Raw genomic sequence first — 23,874 nt, 5'->3', positions numbered from 1 at the left:
TCAGAAAGAATGGATTAGAGTGGGTTAAAGTGAAAGGCAAAGGGAAGAGTTAGGAGACTTGTGTTTAAAATTCTTTGCTAATATTTACACAACAGAATTCTTTCCATAAACATTTAATGGTACTAGATATTAGTTGCTTATAATGGCTAAAGTGTTCAAAAGATGCTATCATATTCATGACTCAGGGTCAAAATGATGTTAAGACTATGGGTCTTTAGAATTAAAACCTTTCCTTTTGTTGGATACTTGTTTTTAATGTAGAAGATGTTCCAAAGCTTTTCTTTGTTTTTTTTTGTGTCCTTTTCTGACCTGTCCACTACTGAACTAATATGGATCTCATTTGAATATGATTAAGGGGAAAAAAATCTTAAGTGGGGAGTTCTCCATATAGTAAATATTGAATATTAACGCCCGTTTAAAAATGTCAGCAAAACATGGGCTGGGGTTGTGGCTCAGCAACAGAGCGCTTGCCTCACACATATGAGGGCACTGGGTTCGATCCTCAGCACCTCATGAAAATGAATAAACAAAATAAAGATATTGTGTCCATGTACAACTAAAAAATATTTTTAAAATGTCGGCTAAATGAGAAATAGAACAAAACTTGAAATATAAAAATTTCATCTCACTTATTGGGGTAGTAAGTGGAAAGAGCTGCTGGAAGAGAGGAATGATGGGAAAAGACACATATCCCCAATTCTAACATGCCTCACCTAAATTCCTTATGTGGTAGAACACAATGACCTAAAGGTCCAGATATCTTAATCTGGCTATCTTCAGATGAAGGCACTATTCATTTGATTTGATCAGGTATTTGTTCGAGAAGTTATCTGCTAAAGTTGTTGTTTCAGGATTTCAGTTAGGTTTTTCAGAACTAATTTTAGTTCTGAAAGCCCCACAACTGAATAAGGGAAGGCGAGGAGCAGGAGAAGATGAGGGGAGACTAGGAAGGGTTTATGAACTTCTGATTGCAATACCACTTAAAATAAGAGATAATGAAATTGTGAAGGTATGTATTTTTCAGTTAAGACAACTAAAATATTAGCACAGCATTTTCTTTTATCTTGAGTGTCAGAAATACTATTTTGAAGGTACTACTCTGTGGAACTAAAAAAGGAAAGGAAGTGTGGGAATTAAAAAAAAAAAAGGAGAACAGGAGCATGGCATTCCCCTATTTGTAGTTCATAAGATGGATTTAAATTGTTTCTTGCCGATTCAGTTATAAGTGAAGATTTATAGAATTCTCTTAAATTGTTTAGAATTTTTTTCATTTGTTAAATAAAACATGTATCTTTTTCTCTAATTTTAGCTTTTTCTTGCTGTGATAATTTGATTAGAATAAAAAAGACTTTATTTAAATGAGTGATTTTTATATTGGTTAAAATTGAAAGTGAAAGCCAGAACTGTACCTAAGAAATAGAACTATAATTACATTTCCTTGCCTAAATTTGAATTTTCTTTGTGCATGATCTCCTTTTAAGGTATTTACCAATGTTGACAAACTAACTTGCTTTCCTATATCAAGTACAGTATACAGTACTTTAAAAGTATAAAACTTTCAAGCAGTTTTATGAATAGTTGGTACTTCTTTAGCCCTTTGGATTTAGAACTGACTGAGGAAATGAGTACCACTCTGCCTTATTTATTATAAGATACACAACTTCCAGATTCATGGTACCTTTTGGGGTACTAACTACTGGAAACAAGGACAGAATTTTGTTTGTTTGATTGATTTACTTACTGATTGAAGTCTAAGTTAAATCTTACATCGCATTGAGATCTTAGAAATAACCTGTATATTATGATCTTTAATGATTCCTAGGACTCTATATATGTTGTTTATGGTCTAGGGGCTTAAAATTAATCTGAGTATTAAGATCACTAGCACTAAGCTTTTTCAGGAAATGAGTCAATGTCTAGAAAAATAGTATAGGATGATTTAGTTATTAAAATAAAATTGGATGTCATCTTTTTTGGAAGAAATAGAAATGAGAAGAAGCACAAAAGCAAAAGATGTAGTGTAAATGAACATAACACAGACTCTGTGGCAAGGGCAAAGCCAATAAACATGACCAGAAGGTAAAGATTTATTACTCACAGCAAGCAAGGAGATCGCTAGAGTTACTGCAAAGCAATGTTCTCCCTAAGGAAAGAGCATGGGATTTTATTAGGAAAGCCTATACATATTTTTATGGGAAAATACATGTAGGGGTACTTAAACATGCTCAGTTTAAGGTCTTAGTTCAAAAAAGAAAGATGGCTGATGTGTTTCTGGACATGCTTAACCCAGAGCAATATATAGCACATGTTTAAAAAGTGAAGATTCTGGGCATGCTCAGCTCAATATTACAGTTAGCCAGGTTTACTCTAAGTACCCAAAAGAATGAGGCTCTGTGACCTTGGCAGGTTCTTCCTAAATTTCACCAAAAAGTTTCAATTGAAATGAAGGCAGATTTGGAAGGAAGGTCCATTGATGGAGGAGTTTGCCCCTAAAGAAACCTGCCTTGCTTAGCAGCTAACAGCAGCAGAAGAAACATTATTATAGGACAAAAGGATTATAGGAACAGATTGCCAAAATTATTGGGTATAAAGGGCTAAAAGTGGGGTAGGAGAGGACAGCAAACCAGACCCAGACTAGCTCTGAGGATCTAAAAAAAAAAAATTATTATAATCCACAATCTTATATCATTAATGAAGTGATTTGCTTTGCCGTTTGGACTTGAGAATTAAGTGAAAATGCTGCTGAACTTGAAAACAGTTTTATGAAATGATATTTAGAATACCATAAAAGATGTAGGTTTCCAGAGCCTACTGAAAAATTGGCTCAAGAAACACATAAGGAAGAAACCAGAGAAGCCAAGTCCTACACAATAGTGCTTTTTGACTGTTTTATAGTAGCTAGTTTGGGATGTTTTTGTGGGGTTTAGAAGTGTCTTCCTTTTCCACAGAAGCTGTTCAAGGTATCTATCATAACTGTGGCTGGTCAACTTTTTGCTACAGACATACAGCTTAAAAACTACTTTAGATTCCTAAAGACCTTTTATGGTAGGATTTATTCAAAATGGTGATTTTATTCTAGGATTAAGTTGATACTGATGAGATAACCTAAGACATGTCACTCATTTTAACATTCACTGTTTATTGAGTAGATCTATCTTGAACTTTTCAATGGCAGCTGCTACCAACAACGGCATGTAGCCTTCTTGGGAAGACAGTTTACTTATGGAATACAATAGAGAATAAGTTTACTCCAAGAGAAAAGGTTTGTTATTTCCTGATTGTTCCTGAACTGAACTAGCCATGGGGAGTGTGAAGAGGTTATCAGGGGGCCAAACGCTGATTTCTAGGGGCTGAGGAGGAATCACTAATTTGAGTCACTGATTTTCTTGTTTCTTGCCCCTCCACACTTAGGGGATTGAACCCAGGGGTACCTTACCAAGTACATTTTACATCCCAAGTCCTTTTTATTTTTTTAATTTTGAGACAGGGTCTTGCTAAGTTGCTGAGGCTGAACTTGAACTTGTGATCCTCCTGCCTCAGGCTCCCAACTCACTAGGATTATAAGTGTACACCACTATGCCCAGATCTATTTCTGTGCTGATCATCACAGTTCATTTCTTTCTATTTTCTATATTCCTTGGAAATCCTATTGCATACTCTTCTCAGTCTTTATGCTAAGTATTCTTTAGTGACAGGTAAATCAATTACAGTTGAATTAAGTTCAAATCCATTTTAAGATAGATATTATAGCCATTAAAATTATATTTAAAATGTACTTAAAATAACTAGGGAATTCTCACCCATTCCATTGATGAATATTCCAAAACATTATTTTATAATTGTCTAAAATAGAGATGACTTAAAAATATTTAATTATGGACAGTGGACTAGAATGTTTTGGAGTATTCAAAATAATACCTGCATAATTTTAATAAAACTTATAAACCTTTTTGTTGTTGTTGTTATTGATCTCTTTAGAAAAGACACTATGACTGTGTCTGTAGGCATTCTTTTTCTGTGGCATGATTGGTAGGCAGGGAGTAAACAACTTACTGTAAATGGGCCTTATGCCAGCTGGCTTCAAGCAGCATCAAGCTTGTGACTTGCAGTCCGGGTTAGGAAAATGCCTTTTAACTTTTTCATTTCCTCTTCTTTATAAAATGTGAGAAAGGCACAACTATATTAATTTATTAAATATCTTACAAGATATTTTAAGGCTTATGAGATATATTAGAAATCCCCTGGACGTTATTAGAACTGATTCATTGGATCTCAATAACTCTAATATGATAAAAAGAAGTTTTAAAGAGTCTTAATAATTAAAAGGAATTTCACAAATTGGCTTGTCCCTAACCTTATTTGATGTACGGGGATATTTGAGAGTTTCTCTGATCTATTTTTAGTTTATCTAATTTATTGCCACTATTGGGGGACCAGGAGATGTTGAGTTATGTGAAAAAAAACTGAAGATTCTTTCATTAGACAAATTATCTTGGAAAAGGAGGGGGAGAAATCTAACTTTTGTCTCCAGAAATGTATTATATCCAAAGCATTTATTTGAAGATAGTGGATGGTGAACCATTTACCTGCCTAAGCCAGTAGAGTATCAAACAGTGGCGACTACAGAATTCTGTACTATTATAATAATGAAAAACTAGTCAAGACCTAGTGGTTTTCTTAAATCTTACGTTATATGGTTCTGCAACCCAGAAAATGCTGTGCTTAGAGCTATTTCATAGAATCACATTACTAACTGGAAGGTTTCTAAAGATGTAGATTTTTATTTAAAGGAATAAAAAGATCATACATAAAAGTTCACCTGTAAACTATATGAAGATTGGAATTTTATCCATATTAAAATTACTTTAAAATTAACAAAAATTAAAATGTTTTAGTCAGCTTTTTCACTGCTGTGACTAAAACCTGACAAGAACAATTTTAGAGGAGGAAATGTTTATTTGAGGGCTCATGATTTCAGAGGTCTCAGTCCATAGACAGTAGGCTCCATTCTTCAGGGCTCATCATGGTGGAAGAGTATGGCAGAGGGAAGCAGTTCACAAGATTAAGAAACAGAGACACACTACTTGTCAGATTAAAAATATAAACCCAAAGGTAGAACCCCAATGACCCACCTCCTCTAGCCATACCCTACCTGCCTTCAGTACCACTCAGTTAATCCTGTCAGGGGATTAATTTGCTGATTGGGGTAAGGTTCTCATAACTCAATCATTATACCTCAGAGCTTTTGGCTGACATGTTACATCCAAACCATAACAGCAGCCTGCCCCGCCTCCTTTTTTTAAACAAAAGAATGAAATTATTCTTCAGTGAATCTCATCTTGCATGCCCATAATTTAAATCTTGACTTTTGTGTTTAATTTTTTTTTAACTGGCACTTTTTATAAAACTCAGGTGTTTGAATTGTAGGCCTACGCTTTGGTATGTAGATTGGGACCAAATAATGGAAGATTTTTATTATCTTGATTAGGGATTTGAATTTTATTCTAAAGGCAGAAGAGAACCATTATATATTTGAGCCAAGAATTATTTGCTGTCTGCTGTACCTTAGAAATATTACTTTGGCAGTTGTGCACAGGATATATCATATTATTGCTTTGGTTTATTTGGGAAAGAGGAATTCGAGAAGAGAGACTACATAGAATGGTAATGCCAGGCACTCAAGGCCAAGGCCAGAGGGTCCAAAGTTGGAGGACAATCTGTAAAACTTAGCTAAACGCTGTTTCAAAATAGCCTGGTGGTAAAGCATTCCTGGGTTTAATCCCCAGTATTGCAAAAAAAAAAAAAAAAAAAGAAAAGAAAAGAAAATTGTACAAAATTCCACAAGATTTAAAAGTAATTATTTGGATGTTTTTCTCTGTCAGTAATGCAAAAACATTTGTGGGAAAATATTTACAAAATAGTAAGACCTATTCTCTTTATTTATGTAAAATTCTTAAATTAAGCCATTCAATTTTTTTTAAAAGAAAAGGCAGTCAAAATTTTCATTAAAAGTATATGTATATAAAATCTTTGTTAATGGGAGGAATAATTAAATGGATGGATACATGAACATATGTGTGGGTGGACAGATGGAAGGAAGAAGAGAACCATTATATATTTAAGGACAAGATCTGTACTTGAGTCAAATTCTTTTGGAGATCATTTTCTTTTAAACTTTTGAAGAAGATATAAATCTGAGATAAAATATAAAAATCACCTAGAAGTCAAATATCTTCTATTAATAATTTAGTATTTTGATGTATATCTTCCTAGACATTTTTATTTTATTTTATTTTATTTTTCATAAAATTTATAATGTATCTACAAAAGAATAGAATCATTCCACCTACAGGTTTTATGTAAGTATATATGTATATATTTGTATATGTATTTATATTGTAGAGTATATCCAATTTTTTTTATTAGTTGCTCAAGACAATACAATGATCTTGACATATCATACATTTGATTCAAATGGGGTATGAATTCTTATTTTTCCATGTGTACAGATTGCAGGATCACATTGGTTATACAGCCACGTTAATACATACAGTAATACTAGTGTCTGTTGTATTCTGCTGCTCTTCCTATCCCCCCTCCCTTCCCTTCCCCTCCCATCACCTCTCTCTACCCAATCTACTGTGACACATTTCTTTATCTCTTTTTTTTCTTCCCCCTCACACCATCATATATGTAATTTTGTGTAACAATGAGGGTCTCCTTCCATCTTCCGTGCAATTCTCCTCTCCCTCCCATTTCCTCCCACCTCTTGTCCCTGTTTAGTGGTAATCTTCTTCTCATGCTCTTCCTCCCCACTCTGTTTTTGAGTCACTCCCTTATATCAGAGAAGATATTCAGCATTTGTTTTTTAGGGATTGGCTAACTTCACTTAGCATAATCTGCTCTAATGCCATCCATTTCCTTGCAAATGCCATGATTTTGTTAATTTTTAGTGCTGAGTAATATTCCATTGTGTATAAATGCCACATTTTTTAAATCCATTCATCTATTGAAGGGCATCTAGGTTGGTTCCACAGTTTAGCTATTGTGAATAGTACTGCCATGAACATTGATGTAGCTGTGTCCCTGTAGTATGCTCTTTTTAGGTCTTTTGGGTATAGTCAGAGAAGGGGAATAGCTGGGTCAAATGGTGGTTCCATTCCCAGCTTTCCAAGGAATCTCCATACTGCTTTCCAAATTGGCTGAACTTTAGGTCCAATGTTGTTTTTGCAAGTGCTTTACCACTAATCTATATCCCCTGCCCTCTTTATTTTGAGACAGGTTCTAAATTGCCTAGGCAGACCTAGTAACTTGTGATCCTGCTGATATACAGGGATTATAGATGAACACCACCATGTTCAGCCTACATCATATTTTTTAATGGGTGCATATATTTCATCATATGAATATATAATTGATTTTCATTTTTCATGGTAATTATGTCCTAAAAAGTTTCAGCAATACTAAATCAACAAGTACTAAACCAATGTATATAGAGGAAATAAAGCGCCTGATTGTAACATTTTTGTCAGTACATTTACTACCAATATGTAACTGTTTTTCTGTGTGTTTCTATTTAAAGATACCTTATTAAATATCTGTCATTAATTCATTAACACTGAATTTAAAGGAAGCACCTCTATAAATCATACCTGGTTAAAGCTTCTCTAAGACTTACACTTTCTCCTTAAGGTACCTCGTAGACTTCTTGTCCTTAAGGACACTGGACAACATTTCAGCACTGTGAATGGAGACTATCTTAAATAGCAAATCACCAACCAAGAGCACACGTTGCAAAAAATGTGGCACTGATTATATCATTATAAGGATGCTTGTTTACAGTATGAGAGCCCTGAAACAAGAAGGCAGTGGTGTTGCTTTGTTTGACCTCAGTTGGGAATGTGCATGTCAGTTCAGACTCCTCCCCCACAACGCTCTTATCTAGAGTAGCACTTCAAGTATTGATTTGGGGCTTAATAAATAAATTTAGCAAGTAGGCAAACTTGAACAAATATGAAATCCACAAATAATTAAAATCAGTTCTATAAATTTGATAGTTATGTCTATTTCTAAAACCAATAATATAGCATCTTGTTATTTGCTGTTATATTTTACTGTTTCAGTGAGAATTTTTGTAGTCTTATTGGAAGTCTCATTCAAATCTTATAATTGAGACTCTGAAATATGCTACCAGAAAGGTGAATTGATGCTATGATGCAAAATCAACTGATAATTTGCCATCAAAGTTATGGGCTGGAATGATCAAAAAACTTCATAGAATCCCAGAGATTTGAGATGGCTAGTGAAGAATAACTACCTATATTTTGAGGTAGACCAGAAATATACAATGAACTGAAATTCAGAAGCTTCAGTGGGGGAAAGATTGAAAGCTGACACAGGTCCTTAAAGGAGTAAGAGCATATTCTAGAAAGGCACCCTGTACATTGAGAGTGGAGCCATATTTTGCTAATGGAAGAAATTTTAATTTTATTCTCTACAAAATAAAGGTATTGGGTCAGGTTATATAAAAGCCATATTTTCGCAACATTTTTTTAAACTTTGGTCTTTTTAGTTAATACATGACAGTAGAATATATTTTCACTTACTTATTTAGAGTATAACTTCCCATTTTTGTGGCTGTACATGAAGTGGAATTACACTGGTTGTGTATTCATATATGAACATAAGAATGTTATATCCAGTTCATTCTACTGTCTTTTCCATTCCCATCTCTCCTCTCTTCCCCCAACTTACTCCTGTCCAATCTGGTGAACAATGCCCAGCCCCCACCACTGACTATTATGAGTCAGCATCTGAATATCGGAGAACATTTGGTCTTTGATTTTTTGGAATTGGCATATTTCACTTAGCACGATAGTCTCCAGTTCCATCCATCTACTAGCAAATGCCATAATTTCATTCTTCTTTATGTAAGAACAATATTCCATTGTGTATACATTTTCTTTATCATTCATCTGTTGAAGGGCACCTAGGTTGGCTATTTCGAAATAGCCACACATTTTTATTGGTTCTTTTTAATTATACATAATAGTAGGATTCATTTGACATAATTAGAAAATCATGGAATATAATTTGTTCCCAGTCTCTAGTACTTCCCCTTTCCCTTCCCTCTTCCTTCCCCATTCCTTTTCCTCTACAGATCTCTATGCTATTTAATTAATTTTTAATGGATGGTGAGATTCACTGTACTATATTCATATGTATACATAGGAAATTAGGTCAGATTCATTCCACTGTCTTTCCTTATTCCATTCTTCTTCCCTTCCCCTTTGTCTACTCTACTGATCTTTCTTCTATTTTCTGCCCCCCTACCCCCAATTTGGATTAGCTTCATCATATCAGAGAAAACATTAGACTTGATTTTTTTCAAACTGGCTTATTCAATAAAGTTCTTTTTTATGGCTGAGTAATACTCCATTGTGTACATAGACCACATTTTCTTTATCCATTCATCTGATGAAGATTACCTAGGTTGGTTCCATAACTTAGCTATTGTGAATTGTACCAGCTATAAACACTGATGTTGTTGCATCGCTATAGTATGTATGAGCAGCATATTTTTGATAGGATTATTATCTGCCTTCATCAGTGTCATTTCACACAAACATTTATCCCTTAACGTTTAGTTTAGTATAAATGGCTTCAATAGGAATATGATTGAACATTCTTGATTAGGGAGAGGAGATGGCCTTTTTAGGCTCAAATTCTTAGGAAGCAAAAGATAACACCTAAAATAACTTTTGGCTCTCCATGTCTATGTATAGGTAAATCCAAAAAGTACCTGTCTACACACTTGAATATGCATTAGAAATGTCATGAAATTGAAATGGGATTTATAAATGAAAAAGACTTTTTACTCTTCCTTAGTGTGACATCCTCTTAAAATAATTAACATAAGTTTTGGGGTCTCAAAGTAATGGCACTGGCTTAGTTGTAAATTTGCAGGTGCAATTTTTTCCTCCTTTATTCACTCATCTCTTAAAAAGGGGGAATAGGTAATACTGGTTCAGGTTTTAGTTCTTACAAATTTTAGTAAGTGTAACTTGTAAAAATGTTACAGATTGTGTTTCTTTTGGAACATGAGAATATATTCAAATTTAGTTTCTACTTTTTAATTTGGCAAAACAATCCAAAAAAACTGTAATAAGATAATTGTAAAAAATTTTTTGGTATATTTTTGAGCATGTGGATATTTGACATTTTAAATACCGTTAACCTTTAAGCATTCATAAAAGAGAGGGGGAAAGGAGGAAACTGTTTGTTATAAAGAATCATGCTCTCTCTCTGAGGAGGGGTTTTCTTTATAATGCTTATTATTAGAGCTTGTACGGGAAATCATAAAACACAGTGCACATATAAAGGCATACTCTTATTGCTGTGTTAGTAATATCAAACATCAGTTTTGAATAGCCTTGTTACATTCACTGTTTCTGGCAAGCAATCTTGAATTTTCAAGGAATCTTATTTGATTTTCTGCTTATGAAGAAAATGTGTCACTCCTTATCCTAAACCAAGGAACTATTTGCTATGTTTTGTTTCTAAATCAGCTAATGTGTCATAAGAAATTTAAAAGTATAGCTGTGTTAAGTTTTTGAAGTCCTAATCATTCCAGTTTTGCTGTTATACTGTATTGACATCTTTTTAAGAATATTTTATTTTATTTTTTTTTTTTATTGGTTGTTCAAAACATTACAGAGCTCAAGACATATCATCTTTCATATATTCGACTCAATTGGGTTTTGAACTCCCCAAATACATAATACAGACTCACTTCTGTTACATACTCACATTTTTACATAATGGCATATTAGTGACTGTTGTATTCTGCTACCTTTCCTATCCCCTACTATCCCCCCTCCCCTCCCCTCCCCTCCCAACATCCCTCTCTACCTCCTCTGCTGTTGTTCAATTCTCTCCCCTTTTTTTTCCCCCCCACCCCCTTGCCCCTCATAACCTCTTATTATTTTGTGTATCACTGAAGGTCTCCTACCATTTCCATATGTTTTCCCTTCTCTCTTCCTTTCTCTCCCCCCATTCGTCTTAGTTTACTGTTAGTCTTTTCCTCATGCTCTTCTTTCCTGTTCTATTCTTAGTGGCTCTCTTTATATCAAAGAAGACATTTGACATTTGTTTTTTAGGGCTTGGCTAGCTTCACTTAGCATAATCTGCTCTAATGCCATCCATTTCCCTGCAAATTCTATGATTTTGTCGTTTCTTAGTGCTGCATAATACTCCATTGTGTATAGCTGCCACAATTTTTTTATCCACTCATCTATTGAAGGGCATCTAGGTTGGTTCCACAGTCTAGCTATTGTGAATTGTGCTGCTATAATCATTGATGTGGCCGTATCCGTATAGTGTGCTCTTTTAAGGTCCTCAGGGAATAGTCCAAGAAGGGCAATAGCTGGGTCAAATGGTGGATCCATTCCCAGCTTTCCCAGGAATATTTTAGCCATAGCTTGGACTTGAAATTTGTTTCAGTGGTGGTCTTTTCCTTGCAAACCAGAGATCATTCAAAATTGGGAATTTTTAATTTGCTATTTTACAGTAACAGAAAAATTCAGTTTCTTACATATTCAGGCCTCTAGTGCTGTTGTTTAATTAATTTAATAATCATAGATAAAAACATCATAAACTAAACTGGGGATAAAGTGTTATTTTATTAAATAGCTGGGATAGAAACCCATTTTCCTCTTCTGTCCTGTCTCATCTTTTTTCTGGAGTCTACTTTATATTTTGCCCTAGGAGAAGAGATATTACCAGAAGAGGGTCCCCAGGAATTCCCAGAGAAAAGGGAAACTAGACCTAGGATAAGTGATGCCCCAATATGTACAGGACAGAAATATAAATTGACACATATCTGTAGAAGCACAAATTTATTTAGGAAAGCATGGAATATACATTGAAGGGAGAATGTGGTCCATCTCAAGTCTGAGAGACCTTTTGGGGGGGGGGGGGTTCTTGGCTCCTCTTTTAAAAAGAAAACTTTGTAATCAGAGGGTAGGGGAAGGCAAGTAGAGATGAATGACATCAGTTTGGTCATCAAAAGACAGTTTATAGTGATCTGGTTGTTCTCAGGATTCTTAAGCTGATTATCTGAACAACAGGTAATGCTAGAAAGTCCCATAAATTATAGGTTCCTTAAAATATTGTGTCTCTTTATTAATCTATTTATTGGTGGGCTAATTAATAGTGTACAATATAATTTTCATAAATGGGTGAATTTATGATAACTTAAAGATTTATAGATTTCCCAGAAATTTGGGAGTGACAGGGTATTGGTGGGAGTATTGGATATTTTGATCATAGCAACCCAAAAACTAACTAAAATAGTTACTACTATAATTCTCTATGTTGTTCATCCCGGGTTGTTTGCCTTCATGTATCTGAGTCAGAGCATCATGAATGCTAGAACTGAAAGAATCCTGACAAAACATTTGATCAGGTCCAGCATCCTGCCTGCTGCCCACTGCAAGCTAAGTGGCTTTATGTGTAAGTCAGAGAAGTCATCCAAGAAAGCTCTATTGAGTTGATGATAGTCATCCAGTGAATTAATGGTAGGAGGACATCTGGAATCCTGCTAGTTGTGCATTTCTGGGGATGGGAGAATGCTTTTAATTTAAATACTGTGCCATTCTAAATGTGAAAATGCAGTATTAACATCATGTTACTAAGATTGTTACCTTCCCTAGATACCATCTTACATTTATACCTATGACTTACCAGATCATTTGGAACCTGCACTGGACTTCATTTTCTATTGTTCTTTAGGATATTATCAGTCCTCTTTTGTTGTCTTTAAGTTTCCCCAAAAGAATTGTACTCTTTGTACCAGGAGACTTTTGTACATGCTATCTTCTCTTCCTCAACCTCCTCCCCCATTTGCTCTTCCATTTCTTAGCACTGATACCATCTTCTCCAGGAAGACTTCCTTAACACCTCTACTTAAAGGTCCTTCCACATTCTCTCCCAAGACAGCAGAAATCACAATGTATACAACTTTCCATTTAAAAACAAAATACATCTTACCAGTTACAAGTCTGCCTTCCTAGTTGTAATTACATTCCTAAATACAGAGCACATTGCCTGATTCCTGGTTAAGAACTCAAAATCAGTTTTCCTTGCATTCTGACTCAGCACTCGCTCAAGATTTTCTAATTTTATCATAAAATATCTCCTTCTGTTGGGTTCTGGGAACCTTTTCCCATACTGACATGAAAATTTTTCATGACCTTCCCAACTTGTCTTTGAAAGTTGACTTGTCAAATATATCTCCATGGTAAATGTTACCAATGTATCATCAACATGGAGAACAACAATATAGTGAACAACAACAACAACAAAAAGAATAGGAAGAAAACTCCTTAACTAAAAGTCTGAGAATCTAATTTTTTGTTCTTAGCCTTGGCCTGCCTTCCTCCTAAACCTGTTTTCTTATCTTTAAAATGGGGATATTAATAGAACCCATTTTCAGAGATGTTGCTAAATGTTACTTTGCCTACCAAATAGCAAGTGAGAGAGTCAATTCACTATAGCGCTATCAAAAAATGAACAGATAAGTTTCCAAAGTCCCCCTCACCTCACCCCCGTCTGAAACTCTCTCATGTCACTTTTTTGTTATTTATACTGCTTTAACTACGGCTGTCCTGGATTTCTGTTAAAGGTCTGAGAAACCAATTTATCATTTTGAACATGGCGTCAGTAAAATAGCTGATGACCTAACAATTGCATCATCCTGGACAAACATCAAATGGATATGAGCCAGGACATGATGTGATGAAATATATTCATTCTCCGTTCTTCTCTATTTCTTCCTATAAAAACTCTATTGATGTCAAGCTCATAGCACTAACATTTCAGTTCAATTCATAATAAAAATTGCGAGCATTTGCATATGTTATCTGTTGCAAATGAAATAATTCTATATTCTGCCAAAATTTATTTGAAATGTCTTTTCTTTCCCAGGGATTCTACTTTAATAATCAAAACATAATACTTGTCTAAGATTATTTTAAGAACAACTTCAGCTTTCTGAATGCAAAAATAAATAAACAAATAACTGAACATCCAGAAGAATTGTGTTTGAAAGGGATACTACAGTTGGATTAGTTGTGAGCCATGTATACAGATGTCTCTGAAAAGACTAGTTTGGTGAAAAAAAATATATATATATATATTTTGTTTGTTTGTTTGTTTTGTTTGTTTTGTCATTTTTTTTATTGGCATTCTAGTTGCTGAGTGATGAATTTTGTTTTCAACTTTTCTTCCCCAAATCACTATTGTTTCAATGACTACATAAGTACAGCATCTCCTTTTGCTATAAGCTATTTAGTATCAATATTAAAAAGCTCTTAGCTGGGCATGATGATACATATCCTTACTCCCAGCTGCTAGGGAGTCTGAGGCAGGAGAACTGCAAATTTCAGGCCAGCTTGGGCAACTTAGCACGATCCTGCCTCAAAATTACATTATAAAGGGGCTGGTGATGTAGCTGTGTGGTAGAGTGCTTATCTGGAATGTGCTAGGCCCTGAGTTCAAACCTTGATACCCTCTCCCCAGACACATACACAAACTACTCAAATGAGGACCTCATAAATTAAAAAATGCCTCTGATTCTGATTTAACAGATTCAACAAAGTCTTTGGCAAAAGGAAATTTCCTTTGTTTTTCTTTAACATTCCTTTATCCTATTATTCATTCTTTATTTGGCGCTGCGACTTGAATATGTTAATACTTTAGGCTTCTGACTAAATCAAGTACTATAAGATACAGTCATTCTGAAACTACAGCCATTAATCAAACATCTGAAAGGAGAGTTTTGTGTTATGCCCACAGACTGAAGAACTGATTCAGATTTATTGGCTGAGCTGCCTTCATTATTTGTACTTAATTCCTAGTACTCAAAAAACATTGAGTAAATGAATGAATACATTTTTTAAAATTAGTGTCATGTTTCAACAGATAAATAGCCCTCCCTTCAAAAGAAGGTAGGGCCAAGGTTTAAGCTCTTTGCATTTTCATATATACTTTATAAGTAATTCTAAACATACACAAAAAGCCTGCTGGGATTATGACTGATATTTTCTTGAATTTATAGGTTGAAAGGGGGATAAGAGAAAACTATATTGAGCCTTCCAATCTAGGAACATTGTATATCCCTCCATTTAGTTAGATCTCTTTAAGTTTCCTTCGGCAATGTTTACACTATTTTTTTTTCTTTAGAGCTCCTGCAAGTCTTTTTTTTTAAAACTGTGTATGTGTTTTCCTACAATTATAAATGTTTACTTATTTTAAATTTCATTTTCTAATAGTTTGTTGCAACAGAAACAGAGTTGAATTATATATCTGTATCCTTACAGGCTAAAAAGAAAAATAGCTTCTAGTTTTGAAGCAGAGATCAAAATAGACAGAAGACTCCATCTTGGAAGAAAAAGAACATATGTAGAGAGAAGGAAACTTCCTCCAAACCTATTTATGTTCTCAGAGATATGAAAATACCACTTTTATCCCATAAGAATGAAGTTGTTTTTTTTTAAACTAAAGAAATTAATCAAAACTGAAAATAAAAACTGGACTCTTGGAAAGTAAAGGGAACTATAGCATAAACAAAAAGCTTAAAAAGACTGAGAGAAAAGTGAGAGACAATGTCTCAGAAATAAGAACAAAGACGGAAAATGGGACAGCGGGGAAAAAAAGAGAAAGAGGGAAAAATCTAGGTAATTCAAAGAAAGAGAAAATGCACTCAACAAATGGAACAGACACCATCAAAATTGGAATAAGGGAGATAATGTAGGGACTTATCTGCATTTCCTATTTTTAATTTTTTATAATTTTGCTATGAAACAATGCATACATACATTATACTAAACAAAACACATGTATGTACAATTTAATGAATAATTATAAAGCTAGCTAGCTATCAACCTAGTGCAAGAAAGAGAACACTGCCAGTACCTTGAAGGCCTCTAGCGTGACTTTTACAGGGTTACAATCACATTTTACCTCCTCCTCCCCAGAAATAATAACCATTATATTAACAAATGATAATTATTTTCTTGCTTTTTTTACTACATATATATATATATCTTTAATCAAAATAGCTTATTATGTTTGAGTTTCATGAATATATTTGTATGAACTTATATTCACAGAATATGTACTATTCATCCATGTTATATGTAGCCTGTTCATTTCTTTATAGAATTATATCCTCAGAGATAAGAAGATACATGGATTCTTACCTATTTCACCATTACAATCATTTGACTAGCTTCCAATTTGGTTTACTATGAACAATGCTACTACCAACTTTCTTATACATTTTACTATGTATGGAAATTAATTTCTTTATAAGTATAATGGTTTAGTAGTGGAACTGCTAAATCATAGAATATTCTCTGTCTTTGACTTCACTGGATAATGCAAAACTGTCTTCCCAAATAATGGTGCCCTTACACTCAGACACTTCTTATTGTCAAATAATTAATTTTTGCCAGTTTGGTAAGTGTCTAAAGAAATTTCATTGTGCATTTATTGCATTTCCTTGATGACTTATAAGTTTGAATATTTTTTCATGTTTATTAGCTAATTGGAGTTCCTATTTTGCAAAGTCTTTGTATACAGGTTCTTTCCAATGTATTTTTATAGTGGGTTTTATATCCTTTCAATTGAAACTCAGATTTGCCTAAATATGTAAATATTTTCAAGCACAAGTAGCTGGGTGCTTTCTTTAAACTCAGCTTAATTTTTTTTATCATTTCATTGACTCACTGGTGCTTTTAAAAAGGAGATCTTTAAAACATACATTTTATATAACATTTTAGTTTATAGCAAATGGATTGTCACCCATTGTCTTCCATTTCTTTACATTTTCTTCCATACTAACTTTGCTTTTCCTCTTAGAAACTCAAAAGATCCCAGAAACCCCACAGTCCTTGACGATCTGGTTTTTTTTTTTTTTACCCTATAAACCATTGTTGGTATTTTCTCTCATTGTTAAAGTCATAAACTTCTAAGATTAAAAACAAATGCTATTCTTTGATTTTACAGGGTTCTGGAAAGAGCTAAAGTAAATGCATGTATTAAATATAACATATTTAGCCAAAACCATATTCAGCTAGTCATTTAATTATCAGTTTCCATAAACTTCAAACAGTAATGTGGCTAAAAGTAGTAGCATGTATGCACTACTAAGAGGTATACACATCGTACATTATACTATTGGTCTGAAATATTTTAAAAATCTGATTTAAAATTAGGGTTTTATAGATATATCCTCAGAGAATTAAGTGTTAAGTGTTAACAGAAACTTTTTTATTATAAGAGAGATAAACATCCCAAAAGAGAAATGGGCATTTTTTAAATCAATTTACAGTTCACCTGATTTGTTTTGTTAGAAGCAAATATGGCATATGCACTTACTTGGCCGACTTCCCTGGAACAGGTAGGATGATACATATAAAAAACCTTTGAACTGTCCCATTGGCTATCCTTGCCTTTCTAGAAATTTAACTTAAGGAAATAACCAAACATGTTCACAAATGTGTCTTCAGTGGTACTTGAAATAGTGAAAAAAAAAATGACTAGTAATGGGAGTAAGTTTATAGCCACATTCTTTGCAATCATTGAAGAATCGTGTAATGAAAGATTATCTATTAACATAGGAAGTTTTCTCAAAACCTTAAGTAAACAAATGAGCAGTGCTTTACATGTAAAGAGTGAGGTACAAAGCAGTCATCTATTGTGTTATCTCTAAAATAAATATAAAAATTTTTGAAAGATGAAGGCTATATATGGAAATGTTTGCTGGTTTTCTCAAAACTGTGATAGTTTTATTTTCTGATTCAGTTTTTTGGTGTTTTCTAAATTTCCTATTAATAATTTGTATAATTTAAAAATGTATTTGGCAAGTTATTTTTATTATATCTACTTGTATTTCTAAATACTTTTAACTCATTTAGTATTTCTAAATAAGTTTAAAGTAATAATCTTGTGGTAGATTATGGATCAGATGTAAGTAAATGAGCCAGGACAAAGTATTTTGAGTTTTAGGATATGGTAATGAGTTTTCCTCAATATGAAGATTATAGCTGAATGAAGTTTATTCAGTTTTTGAGTGAAAAATGGGGCAAACATACAGTTGGAATTCCCTTGACATTACCACTCTACTGAATCTGAAGCTATTTGTTGATGCTAGAAAGAGTAGCAAAATGTCTGTTATCTAAGGTAGGATCCTGTAGCTCAAAAACATAGTCAACCAATCATTTCAGTTGCCCACTATTACTGTGTAAGTTTACTTAAATCACTGTTTCTCATCCTTTTCAGGTTGAGGATTTATGGTGCATTTCAGAAATAATAACAACTTTTCCTTTATATTATTTTGTATTCTTTGGGGCACTGTGAGAAAATTTGAAAATTTTAAGCTCACATGTTTCTCAGATACTATTCATGCTTTAATCTTCTTTTAGAGTGGGGCAAGCTGCCTACGAGAAAATTTTCCTAACCACCTGCATTGTAATTTTAAGATTTCCTTCTTTCTATTGCTCTTTCTACTCTTTAATTCTTACAGCTCAGATGTTGGGATCCAGGGTTTATGGTTCTTACAGAAAGTGATGGATAAGTAAAAGACAAAGTAAACACTCAAGCTGTCATTATAATCAATATAGCTACACCCATGCACTAATGTCCATATATCAAGTAACATTCCATATTGTGATGTTTTAATGTTCTGAACACTTGTCAGCTTTCAGTATTAAAGAAAATGTGGAGAATCACTTACCAACGATGAAACTGTCTAGAGTTGCCAGCTGTTTATACTACAAATTAATGACTTGTATCATGTTTTACTATGGATGTAATTCTTAGTTGTGTTTAATTATTTGAATTTTGAAGCATTTTGAGGTGATGATTTTGTTAAAAGTGACAAAATTTAAATTTTGCCAAAGTAATTTTTTAACTTAAGTTGGAGCTTTTGGGAGTGTCCAGTCAGCAGTATGGTCATCGGCAGGTTGTTTCATAAATGCACAACTAACTGCTTACATAAGAAAGTTTGAAAACACTTTTGGAAAAAATTTTCTAATGGCTAGCATTCACAGTCTACTCTTTTTTAAGGAATGGATTTATTTGATTTAATTAAAGGTGATTTTTTTAATCCTTTATTGAAGATAAAAACTTGGACAGAGCTTTTAAAACAAATTTGTTTTAAGAGAAAATCTATACATTTTAATTATTTTAGAAAAAAAATTTAACCTTTTCTTTGATATGTGGTCTCATTATTTGGTTATAAAATGTTTATCAGTTTCAAAGCTTCCAGATTGTATGTTTCCAATCCTGTACTAGTCACTATTTATTCTTTCTTCAAAAAATGCTGCCTGTGCCCTTGTAATTTTTATACTCTGAAGAGTATGTTATAAAACAAAAATCACATAATCACTTGCTTTAAAGTTTCTTTTCCATTCACATATGATTTCTAAAATGTTAGCAAACAACCATTTTGGAAGAAACACAAGTTACTTTTCTAGTGAATGGTCCAAAATGAACCATAGCAATTTGGACTTATTTGGATTCAGAAACACAAAACTTACTTTTGCTAAATTTGCACAAGTGAAACTACATGGTAGTTTATATTGCTTATTACTGTTTATAATTTAGTTATTAAAAATGTATGTGGACAAATATATGTAAATCAGAGTTCATGTGAAATATGTAATGCCTTATAGTACATTGTTTTTTCAGTCTGTTTTGATTACTGTGTGATATACCAAGTCTTTACCAGATTGCAGGAAAATTCTTTGAGAACACACACACTTTTTTTTTTTTAAATGTAGGGTAACTAAATGGTAAGTATTGTTGAAATGTGTCAATTTGTTACCCATAATCCTATATTAGGTAGCATTTGACCTTAGTTTCTGATAAAGGACTTCTAATATCTTATAATTGTTATAATTTTAATATTTTTGTATTTTAAACTACCATACAGTTAGAAAGCCAAAAGTTTGTTAATTAAAACTTTGTCTCTTTAATGATACATTCATATTGGGTCCTGGGACTAGTTTTCTAATTGCTGAGTCTTAGTTTCTGCATCTGTCAAATGGGATTGATGGCATCTACTTTCAAAACAGTAATGGGGATTATAGAATATGTCTACCAAGCACCTAATACAGAAACATGTGAAATAAATGGTATAAATGATTATACAGTCAAGTTGAATATATAAATTATGGTACTTAGTGCCCTTTAAATTGAATAACTAGAAATGTTTTGGCTTTATCAATCCATTCAACATTAGTTGGTATGTTAATTTATCTCATAGTTTTTTTAATTTGATAGTTATAAATCTTATATCTAAAAAACTGATAATGTAGCTAGACATCTCCCTTCTATTTGAGGCCTTAACTGTTAAGCAATTTCCAAAATAGTGCAGAAATACTATCCATATCATATATGCCCAACTATAGGTACTTTAGAAACAATGCATAAAAATTAAATGTATCCCCCAAAATTCTAGGGACTAATACATTTGGTCAAGCATATAGTGTACTTCAAAGCTCCTCTAAGAGCAGAGATGGTATGTTATGAATATACAAAATGTCCCTATTTCCACCTTAATACTTTTGAAATGTGGTCTCTACTTAATTTAGTATTTTAATAACTTTTAAAGCAATTTTAAATGCCAATATGTTAAGCTAGAATTTAAGTTGACATAATAAGGATTTAAAAATAGAAATAATCTTAGATAATTTCGTATCTATTAATTATTGATCATTTCTATTCCATTGTGATATCAAATATAGTCAGAAAAAGGAAAAGCAGAAATTAGTTTTGGTAAGTTTAACTTTGCCTTAAGATTCCTGATGACCATCCTAATCTTTTAAAAACTTCATCAAGATTTTAATGGCTAATATCCTGCAGGCTCCTTTTCAATCTAATAGTGACCATTGCTATGTTTACACTATTGATTAAATATTTTAAATTATTTCCTTAAATTGTTTCAGTGAGCATTTAGGAGGCTTTTTTCTCCTTTTATACTAATGTAAATATGAATATAGACAGACTACTCTTCTGCATTTCCTTTTGTTCTTATAAACATCTTTATGAAACTCAGGAACTGGACTAATTGTGTAATAAGAGATACATATTATTAGCTTGTGGCACATTTAAAAATTTAGTCAAATGCAGACTGTTTCACAATTTTAAAGCAACTGTTTTTACTTATTTGATCTGTTCTGACAACCCTTACTTAGGCAAAGCTTTTCCAAATCATGATTGGAAATAGGGACAGGAAACTTGTTACTGCTTTGCTTTGTCAATGAAATATCAACCTTCAGCCCACCAAGTAGAAGACATTGTTTCTCAACTTGAAGACCTGGATATACCTCAGCATCTCAGTTCTGACACTTTGTATCAAACAGAGGAAGTAGAAAAAGATTAAGAATGTTGATTTTGGCATCAGAAAGTCTGAATCCTGATTTCACTAATTATACCACTTTAGGCATGTCAACTTTTTAAAATCTATTGAACTAGTGCCCACATCATTGGACTATGGAGAGGATTGAATGGGATAATCATATAAAGAGAGCAGATTATGCTAAGTGAAGCTAGCCAAGCCCTAAAAAACAAATGTCAAATGTCTTCTTTGATATAAAGAGAGCCATTAAGAATAGAACAGGAAGGAAGAGCATGAGGAAAAGACTAACAGTAAACTAAGACGAATGGGGGGAGAGAAAGGGAGAGAGAAGGGAAAGCATATGGAAATGGTAGGAGACCTTCAGTGATACACAAAATTATAAGAGGTTATGAGGGGCAAGGGGGAGGGGGGAAAAAGGGAGAGAATTGAACAACAGCAGAGGAGGTACAGAGGGAAGATGGGAGGGGAGGGGAGGGGAGGGGGGATAGTAGGGGATAGGAAAGGTAGCAGAATACAACAGTCACTAATATGCCATTATGAAAAAAATGTGAGTATGTAACAGAAGTGAGTCTGCAATATGTATTTGGGGAGTTCAAAACCCAATTGAGTCAAATGTATGAAAGATGATATATCATGAGCTCTGTAATGTTTTGAACAATCAATAAAAAAATGAAAAAAAAAAGAATGAGCTCATATAGAAGTGCCTAGTAGTGGCAAGGTAACACTATATTGTGGATATAATCTTTTATTTGTTCCTTTTGGGGGGGATTTAACTTTATATAAACACTTAGCACATTAGCTGCTTTACATTGTTTTGATGAAGATATCATGTATCAATACTCTAAAGAAAATAATCATAACATATACTGAACCCTATAGAAGACGGTGGTGGTATGAAGAGGCCCAAGAAATGGGTCCTACCTAAAAGGAGTTAACTGGAAGAAACAGAATTCTTCATACATCTAAAGGTCATATAAGATCACTGGTGTAAAGTGTGCTACATGGCAATATTTGAGAGAATCGAGAAGCTGATATAAATAAAATACCATGGTAGACAGTTCAGGCTAAGGGAACATATTTAGTAAAAGCTCCCAGGAAATACATTAAACATAGTATGCACTTTGTATATATTTGTAGAATACAGGATTCCTGAAATGATAAACAAATGGTTTGTAGAAAGACATACAAATGGAGAAAGCAAGATGAACCAGACTGTGAACAGTATTGTACTATGTACAGTGAAGAAGCCTCTGAGGTTTTTAATCATGATGGGGAAAGCATTTAGCATATGGAGTGGAATGTGAAGAGAACAAACTGAGGCTAGGAAATCTTCCTAGGAAATAGAATGAACTACTGCAGTGGTTAGACAAAGGAGCAAGGGAAGACATGCATTAAGAGGTGGCAATCAGAGTAGACAGGAAGGAAATGTATATGACAGTGTTATACGAGAAATATGTAGAGTATGGGAGTGTTGGAATTGGCACAATCTCTGCGTTTTTAATCCTGGGTTACTAAGCATAGGAAATAAACTTCAAATCTTTCTTCAAGATTTAAAACAAGTTACTGCCATACTTCAGATAGAAATGAGTAGCATTTCAGGGATATGTGGTATATAGAGATGTAAGAAGACAATAAGCATTGTCTCCAACATGTTTTTGCCTTCTTTGAGGATGTCACATTTCTAGATCTGTATGTGCCAAACCAAATATTATTCTTGTATATTTTTAAGAGTGAAGAAGCACCAAATGGAAACAAAAGTAGGTCTTCCTTCATTCTAGAAATAACCATATAAAATGCATGAAAAAGTTTTTCTACTCATTGCTCTTGCCACACTATTTTCAACTTCAGTGCTCTTCCTTAAACTTCATGCTTCCTAATGCAGGCTGAGTAAACAGAACTGAGAACACACAGCCTCAGGAGAGAGTGCTTGAGGTCTTGAGATTTATATTTTCCTCCATCTTGGGCACTCAATTAGAAGAGTGAAGGATTGACACAGCTGTTAGGAACTAAGTTACCTAGCATAATGACCAAAGTTAGGAGTTACTCTTCTTCTATTGACAAATGAAACACATTAGACTTTAGGAAGCATTGATAAGGTGACCATATTCCCTCATATAAATAGATAGAACAAATGAGCCCTTCACAGTGAATCCTTCCCACTTTTTCACCCCTAAATCCAACTTTAAATATATGGCCAGCTAATTTGGAGTTTATTGAAACTAAGTCCAGACATAAGTGACAAACCACTGGTGTCTTAGAGGTCTGAAAAAATGCATCTCCCCCTTTACTCATCTGTTACTGAAAATTCTTTTGGTCTATTACTGAACAGGCTTTGTTGCTGTAACTCCCTGCTTAAGATAAGTGAGTATAAATAATGAATAGATCCAGGTGCACACCTGTAATCCCAGTGGTTCAGGAGGCTGAGGCAGGAGGATTGTAAATTCAAA

At 33.5% G+C, this 23,874-nt stretch overlaps 1 protein-coding gene across 5 annotated transcripts in view; it reads left to right on the top strand.

Moving 5' to 3' along the window:
* Nr3c1 (nuclear receptor subfamily 3 group C member 1) overlaps nucleotides 1–23,874 on the top strand; it is a 96,429-nt gene that overhangs the window by 36,391 nt on the left and 36,164 nt on the right. The gene's annotated exons all lie outside the window — the stretch shown is intronic.

Source organism: Ictidomys tridecemlineatus, chromosome 1 (assembly GCF_052094955.1).
Source record: "Ictidomys tridecemlineatus isolate mIctTri1 chromosome 1, mIctTri1.hap1, whole genome shotgun sequence".
Taxonomy (NCBI): Eukaryota; Metazoa; Chordata; class Mammalia; order Rodentia; family Sciuridae; genus Ictidomys; species Ictidomys tridecemlineatus.
The sequence above is the reverse complement of the archived record's forward strand: the minus strand, read 5'-3'. Positions and strand labels throughout refer to the sequence as shown.